Here is an 8523-nt window from a genome sequence, read left to right on the forward strand (position 1 = left end):
TTTCATATGTTTACTATATATAACAATATCTATAGTCCCGTACTCGATACATAAAATTCGTATCACACGTATATGTTACACGTTTGTCATGTATCTGTGTATATTATAATATATCGTATACTTACTGTGAAGCGTTTAAACTATATATATATATATATGGGTATTTTTCATAATGATAATAATAGTGTGCACACGAAAATCTTTAATTGAACCCACGCGTTGTGTAATTATTATAATATTATATATTTAAATCGTTAAAAATAAAGTACCCAAAATATACGTAAAAAATATTTAGTTCCAAAATATAGGGACACTCCTGAACTGTACCTTAATTATGTTGCATCATCCAATTAATACTTAAATTGTAATCAGATTTTTTTTAAAAAATTTAGTCAGCATAATATATGATTAATGATTATACATTTCACGTTTATAAGAATTATGGTTAAAAATTATAATGAAGAGCTATTCGGGTCCATTTTCTTTCAAAATAAAAAAGGTTCGATTCTATTTTCCTCCAAACATTTTTTTGGACTAAAATTATGTCAATTTTCTACCAAATATTAAAATATCCAGGCCCAGCCGATATTCTTATAAAGGAAAACCAAATATTGTATATGTGGTTCAATATTATGAAACAAATTCAAACAGATATTTAACTCAAAATTAGAAGTGTACCTATCCATATTCCAAAAAAAGTACCGAGCAAACAAACGGCGTGAGATTCGTCAATGGGATTATTAAATTTAAAAGCAAAAAAATTTAAGAATAATACAAAAAGTAAAATTACTATTCATCTGTTAAAAATTTCTTTTCTTTAAACAGGTATTCATTTGTCGCTAAAATGTAGTAAAATTATAAAAAAATATATATTAATATCTACATAATAGTTAATTAGTTCACAGAAAAATGTTTATTTGTTTTAACTATTTTGATAGTTATTACAATTGTGAAAGACATAAAAATTATTTGTATTCTTAATTCCTTATTGAAGTAAATTGGAAAGTGGAGGAAAACAGGTTTATTTTTTTTTGTTTTTGGAGGAAAATGGAAATTGGAGGAAAACAGTATCTCATTTTTGAAAGAAAACGGCTACAGCCATGAATATGTACCTAATAGTCCCGTAAATTATTTTGCTGTTTGTGTTTTTGTTATACTCTTGTTATGTTTTTTTTTACTTTTTAGCGAGTATAGAATATTATATAGGTATAATACTACTTATATAGTTTTTATGATTTATTTTTTGAGAGACTGATAATATTATTGTCACTGAATTAAAAATCACCACGGTACATAATAATACGCAAAAAATAAATAAATTGAAAGGTTATCTATAATTATTATGTTTACAGCAAAAAGCAATTAAAAAGTAATATTATCTACAATGATTGCATGCGGTTTTTTAAACGCATGTCATGACTTCGGAAAGACCATTTCTTATCGCAAATAAACCATTTGTCGTGGCCCGTTTACCGGACTTGGTGTTTCATGTTTCATCCTTAGAGTTTTGTCCCTTGGAACTGTAAATTAAATTTTGCAAATGCATTACATTTTTGATGAACTCATATCATACTTTATAATACCAACTTATATATTGAGTTGATTCATTTTGGCTTACTAAACGCGCATAATCAAAATTACGAAGACGATGATTAAGAGTTTGTTTGTGTACTTTTTGAGAATTTTTTTTCTAAAGAACCAATTAACAATAGGATCAAAATATAAAAACCAATGTAAGCCTCTATAATACCTATGTTATAAATTCTTATAATCATATTACCGAACCCATCATTACTTACTAAAAACTAAAAATAACATTCGAGACACGTACTTTATACGTACTTTATACGTAAATATACTGATGTAATAATCTTTAATTATTCAACAGAATTCAGACGAAATATACTGTTACACAGTTAGTATAAATAATGGCTAATTGGTATATGTACTACCTATAGGTTATGCTTTGATAATCTGATAAAAACCTAATTAAGAACTTATGTAAATGTAATGTATACAGAGTGATCCATTTAAGTGTCTACACTCATAATTTCGAAGATTCAACTTTTTATTTTATTTTTACATAATTTGATGTCATTTGAAGACAATATTTCCAAAAAATTATATTTTTAAGTTATTACTTGTTTGAATGACATCTTACTTTTTCATTTTATATTTGGAAGCAAAATATAATTCGGAGTATTTCAACCTATATAGATCAATTTCCGGACAATTAGTTTATTAATCATATAGGTATAAACATTTAACGTTTAGATGAGCGGAATAGTGTTTTTAGGGTTCTGTACAAAATGCTGTCCATTAATCTAAACTTTAAATACTTAGGTATGATTTATAATTAATGAACTACTTGTACAAATCGTATAAAGTAATAACGATAAAAAATAGAAAAACTTTTCTTGCAATAATAGTTATACGTGGAAATAAATATGTAAATGGCCAATGTTAATAAAAGTAAATTTAGCTGGGGAATTTGACGTCAAGCCGTATTACTACCAATATGTCATTTTAAACAATGTAGTTGTAGGCGATATATACTGCAGTGCTATATACACACTTATTTTAATATAATTTTAACAACCCCTGCAAATGGTTACAGGAAAAACGTTATATATTTGAAATTATGATGGTTGATTTACGCAATAATAATACTGTATTATCAACAGTAGACATCTTACTTTTGCTACCAGTTTAAAATGCCATATATACGGTGCAGCTGACGTATATAATATAATGTTTTGCAGCTATTTTAAGCACCTTGACTAGCGCTCATTGAAGGGTGATTTATTTATTCGTATACATAAATCTAATAACTCGTTTCATCTTAGCCTTTATTAGATGTTAAACTGGCGAAGCTTGCTCAATAGATCATATGTGTATAGGTATACACATAATATTATACCTATACACATCTTAAAAGTTAGTGTGTAATTGTTTTTTTTTTCTGAATCCGGTCCAGCCCAAGGCCTTGTGGTGGTTTCTTTGAAAAACCAGTATTGTTTTATTTGTATTGAGCTAAGACTGGATAACAGACGAGATACCGTGTCAATGTTGTAAACGTAAGTGCGCCGAGCTCTAAGTAGTATATATATATAATATACACTGTATGTATATGTAGTTCGCAAACTAATAATAATAGTAATATACGTAAAAACCTAAAGCAGTTTATCGTATAATATATTTTAGTAAAATTAACACATTCTTATTCACATCATATATATACAGAACGCACGCAACACCACATTGAATGCGAGTGTGTATGATGTATAGGTATAAAGATTATAATATTATGTATTTCGACGTATCTAAATTATAAATGCAATAAACGAAGCTGATAGTTATTGATACATGTTTTAGTTGTACATATTATATTCAATCATACGGTTAAATACTCAAACACAATGTCATGTACAGGTAGTATATTATAAGCAGACATGAAATCTATATGCTGTATATAGAAAAGCCGGGCATATTATAATATTATACAGATAATCACCACGTGTATAAAAATATTACTTCAGGTGTCTGGTATGCTAGTACATTACTGCGCAGTCTCTTACATAGTTACATATATATTAGATGTTCGTTTTAACTAAAACTATTGTATAATCACGGACATTTGCAGAATAATATTTACCTATACCTATCGGTAAAATGTCTCTTTGCAGTAATACCGACTGTATCGATATAGGTACCTTTGCACGCAGTGTGTACGTGGTGTATATACCTGCATTGGTGCATATAGGTAATGTGAGCAATGTATAATATATTAGTTATGTTGAATATTTGTACATAGGTGCCTATCTATAATAAATGTCTGATTTATGAACAGCCCCGTGGAAAATGTGTGCACACCTAGCTGCCTATCTCTAAACCGTTTAATAAAAAGAGTAACCTATAAGTATGGTTGATACATTTAGTACTGTATAGAAAGCAAACTGTATAAAATTAAATTTCTATTTTAAACACCATACTTATGCAGGAATGCCACAAATACAAACTTGTATACAAATGTCAAATATATTTAAATACCTAGGTATTCAATAGTCAGGTATAATATTAATATGAATATTATTTAATGTTATAAAATTAATATTGAACAGTGATTAAAAATCATCATTAAAAATTAACTAAATTTGTTCAAATTGTCAAAGACGGGTTGACAATACACAGGCATCACAATAATGTAGAGCCGCAGATTCAGCAATCGGACATATTAATCCACGGACCATTGGGCTGCTGGTTGCTATACGTTAAACTACGTTTTATTGAACACATGCTGTACATGACAGTCAGTTTTAGATCCCATTACGGGGCTTAATGTAGGATTTCAGCTTAATTTTTCTTTCATTTAATTTCCATTTCTGACCCACGTTCAAAGTCCCAAATTCGAGTTCAGCAGAACCAACCTTGAGTTGTCTTCTATAATATATATAGATAAAAGTTAATTTTATATCATTTCCATATTGTAATTTATTGTTTTTCATTTTATTATTAACGAGAGGTGGTTATTATCATACAATCTGTATGATTGGGCCTGGCTTGTTTAAAACTTAAATAAATAAATAGATCTATTATTAATTTTATTTATCTATTATTGTTAACCTTAAAGCGAGGAAAAATACACTATAATATATGATATCGGTGTTTTTACGTTGGCTTTTTGGCTCGTATTTCAATTTCAAAGCAAGATATGAGCATTTTAAGATAATTAAAATACTTTATATTATTGCTTAACAATTATTATCATATAATGAAAAATTCTACGAACAAACACAGATAATGTCCTTAACTTTTAGTTAGATAAAAGATCAATTCGCTCTAGCTAATACTAAAGCTAAAAACACAGGATGTTCTAATGAACGTAAATTTGCTATTTTGCCCGTTGGGGTGGGTAATAAAAGAAAACAAAATAAATATATTTTATATGTACTGACATCCCGCTATTAAGGTGAATTTATTTTACAACGATTTCTCTAACATTTTGATGTATTATCAAACATGTTTCCTCTTTTTGTAACGTCTTAGCAGGTGTGCGTTATGACTTATAAATATATTATGATTTTACTAATATACATTTTGGAGTGGAATCTCCTTATAAAGGTAATTTACAAAAAATATAAAAATATTCTTTGGAAATCACTGTAACAGTTGGTATGAGAAAGACCCTTTTTTTAAATTTCATAGAAATTTCGATTACAAAATATTATTAGTCTGTAACAATTTACAGGAGTTTCATAAAACTATATCTTTGGTCATTAATATCATTACGTTGTATAAATAATCATAATGTAGGAACTACAAAGTCCATATTCGGATATGACCAATAGCTTCAGTCGATTATATTTAAGAGTTTTCTATGCAAGGAAGCTTAGGAATAGCTAAGCAGCCAATGGACCGAGTAATAGTCATGAAAAATGTTATAACTTCAATGAAAATTGACTTAGAACGTGTAATATAAGACTCTGAAGTGCTGTTATGTATTAAAATAAATTTATATTTATTATAACTTTACTCATACACTACTTTCACAGTTGCAAATATACAAACATAGTCGAGAGGCGTATGCGGATTTTTTACACAGATTGACAAAGACAAAAAGACAAAAAAAACATGAGTGTTACGGTTACCTCCAAAAATATTGGCCGACGCAAGCCAAATTGATAACAAAAATATACAATTAACATTTTAAATTTGAATACTTATAAACTGTTGAACAAAAATTATAAAAGTATCGACAATGTTTAAAACGTTCATCGAAATATGATGAAGAAAGATAATTGATAATACTATAATTACTGCGTGGAGAAAGTTGTAAAATGCAGCCTGCAGACTCACCATTATCAAGAGCGCATTCGACTACTCGAATTACTGATACTTAATTTTTCTGACACTCAATGTCTCAATTGGCTGACACGTAATTTTTCGATATATATTCTATAGTTAATTTAGTTATCATTAATAAGAATAATTGACTTCATACTTAGGTATAATTAAAAACGGTTGTTTTCAGGGACTTTTTACCACTTCATATAATCTTTCAAACATATTATTTTAAAGTTATAACTGGCTTTTTTAAAAATTATATGGGAAATAAAATTGAAGTAAGTGCATAAGATCCAAATAGCCGAACGTTGTTTTCAAAATAAGCTAAACGTGAATATTTTTAAATTTATACCTACATATTTTGTAAGCCACTTTCAGTCAATTAGATTCCATGTGACTGGTGTCCATGCATTTTTGACATTACATCCTTATTTTCTCCTCTGAGGATGGCTCGACCTCCATAGTAATTATCAATACATTTATAATATACGAATAATAATAATAATAATAATAATATAACCTCGTAGGTTAGAAACTCACCGTGCAGGCATTTTAAAATTAATATTTTAAAGTTGATTATTGATTATTGATTGTATATTAAATGAAAATAATATCATTGTACTATATATAGTTTTATCAACATTATGATTGTAGATCGTATTTCTAGATTTACAAATAAAAATTATTTTTATACTCTGTGGAATTACCTTCTTCGGGGAGTAGAAACTTTTCCCCTTATTTCCATACCTGTTTACGAGTCGGTTGATTGTGACCCGTCAGATTGGATCTGGACGAAGATTACAGCAACCACTGAACCTTTTTCATTTCTTTATTAACTTTAATGCGTTATGCTTATTACATGAAACTAACATGTTTGTTAATTATAAGCTCAGCATTTAAATATGCGTATATGTTATTAATTTATTTTTTGGTCAAATGATAAATAGGAATAGGTAATAAATATAATATACTCTCAAACTGCTCCTCGCTGAAAATTTTTTTTAAAAAAGCTTGGAACTTCGTGAATTCAATATTTAATATAATAATATTAATTATTCAACACCATGTTTGACGATACTATTATGTTGTATAAAGTTAAATCGTTCAAATACCTTTTTATTTTTACTTATTAAGACAATATTATCCAGCTGTCAGCCGTCTGATTTTTTTATACATACATTTAATATTAGAAATTATACTCTTATCGATTGCTCGGTACATATATGTGTAGGTATATGTAGTAAGTACAATAATACAATCCCCACGACCACGCATCACCCTCGAAAGCATTATAACTAGTATTGATGCATAGTTGTTTAAAACAAAATAGCTTTCAGGAACAAATATTTTATGAATGTTTGCGAAAATGTACTGAATATTTTAAAATTTAGAGAGACATACTTATTTTGAGTATATTAAAAAGATGGGAAAAAACAAAATAACGTTCATAATTTTTTTTTTTTTTTGAATTGTTCATATATTAATAATATGGTATGGTAAAATGGTTTCAATAATTTGGTATTACGAATTTTCATCGACAATGGAAAATGTACAAATAATCCTCGAAAGATAATCCAAATTAAGTATTCAAAACCACCACCCCAATTTCAGTTTAAAGTATAATTTTATGTTTCTTCACCCTTCCCTGATTTTATTCCCCGCAGTGGCTTGGGAATTATTCATTCCACGGGGCTGGGAAATACGTGTTATATATATATACATATTTTTATTTATATCATGTCTTATGTACGAGTTTTCACGCATAAAGACGTATATACATCGTTAAGTTTAAGGCATCATAATCTGTTGAAAGCATTAATTTTATTTTATTTATAATAATTCTGCTTGAAACGCTTTCATTTCTTTTGCAAATAACTATGATATATTATGCATTTTTTTTATAGCCACGTACATAAAATCCAAAATTTGATATAGTTTTAAATAAGTTTTTTTGTTTTTTAAAGTTTCACTAATTAAGTCATCGAAACCGGTGAAAATTAGATACCTTTTTTTTCTTCTTTTCTTAGAAAATGTACAGTCTATATTAATTGTTAACACAGTTAGTAAAACAGATGACTGACATAAACAAATACGAAATAATATAAAACAACGCATGAATTACAATATGAGGGAAATCATCGAGCGATGGAATCCTTCGATAATTAGTTTATTAAATCAATATTACTTTAATGGGTTAAGGTACCAACGCCTCTTGAGGAGCCATAGTATATTGTCAGAAACAGTACGTGATGATTGATGGGAGACTATAGAGTTTGGATGGTGTACTGGTAATGCAATTTCTAGGGAAACCTACCATATTATATTTCGGTTAGTTAGTCAAGTGTTGCAAAATGTTTAATTGATTCGTCATTGTGCTAGGAAGACGGTGTGGTACAAACTATTAATCCCCCTGTCGAAGAATGTACGGTATGCTCTTTTTCAGGAGGCATGAAAGGTGAGGTTGGAAATGCAAACCGCTGGCTGTCTGAACTAAAAAATATAGGTAGATATATGTGTTGTACCTATTCATATGATTTAATAAACATTTATATTGATATTTATAATTGCTAAATTAGAGTATCTATTACGTTTGAGCCGACAAAAGGTAGGCTCGGTGTTAAGGTGGTAGTATTTTGAGCTTCTGGCATGTATATTTGGCTGAAAAATGATTGAAAGCAT

The sequence above is a fragment of the Myzus persicae genome, unplaced genomic scaffold, assembly GCF_001856785.1.
Source record: "Myzus persicae strain clone G006 unplaced genomic scaffold, MPER_G0061.0, whole genome shotgun sequence".
Taxonomy (NCBI): Eukaryota; Metazoa; Arthropoda; class Insecta; order Hemiptera; family Aphididae; genus Myzus; species Myzus persicae.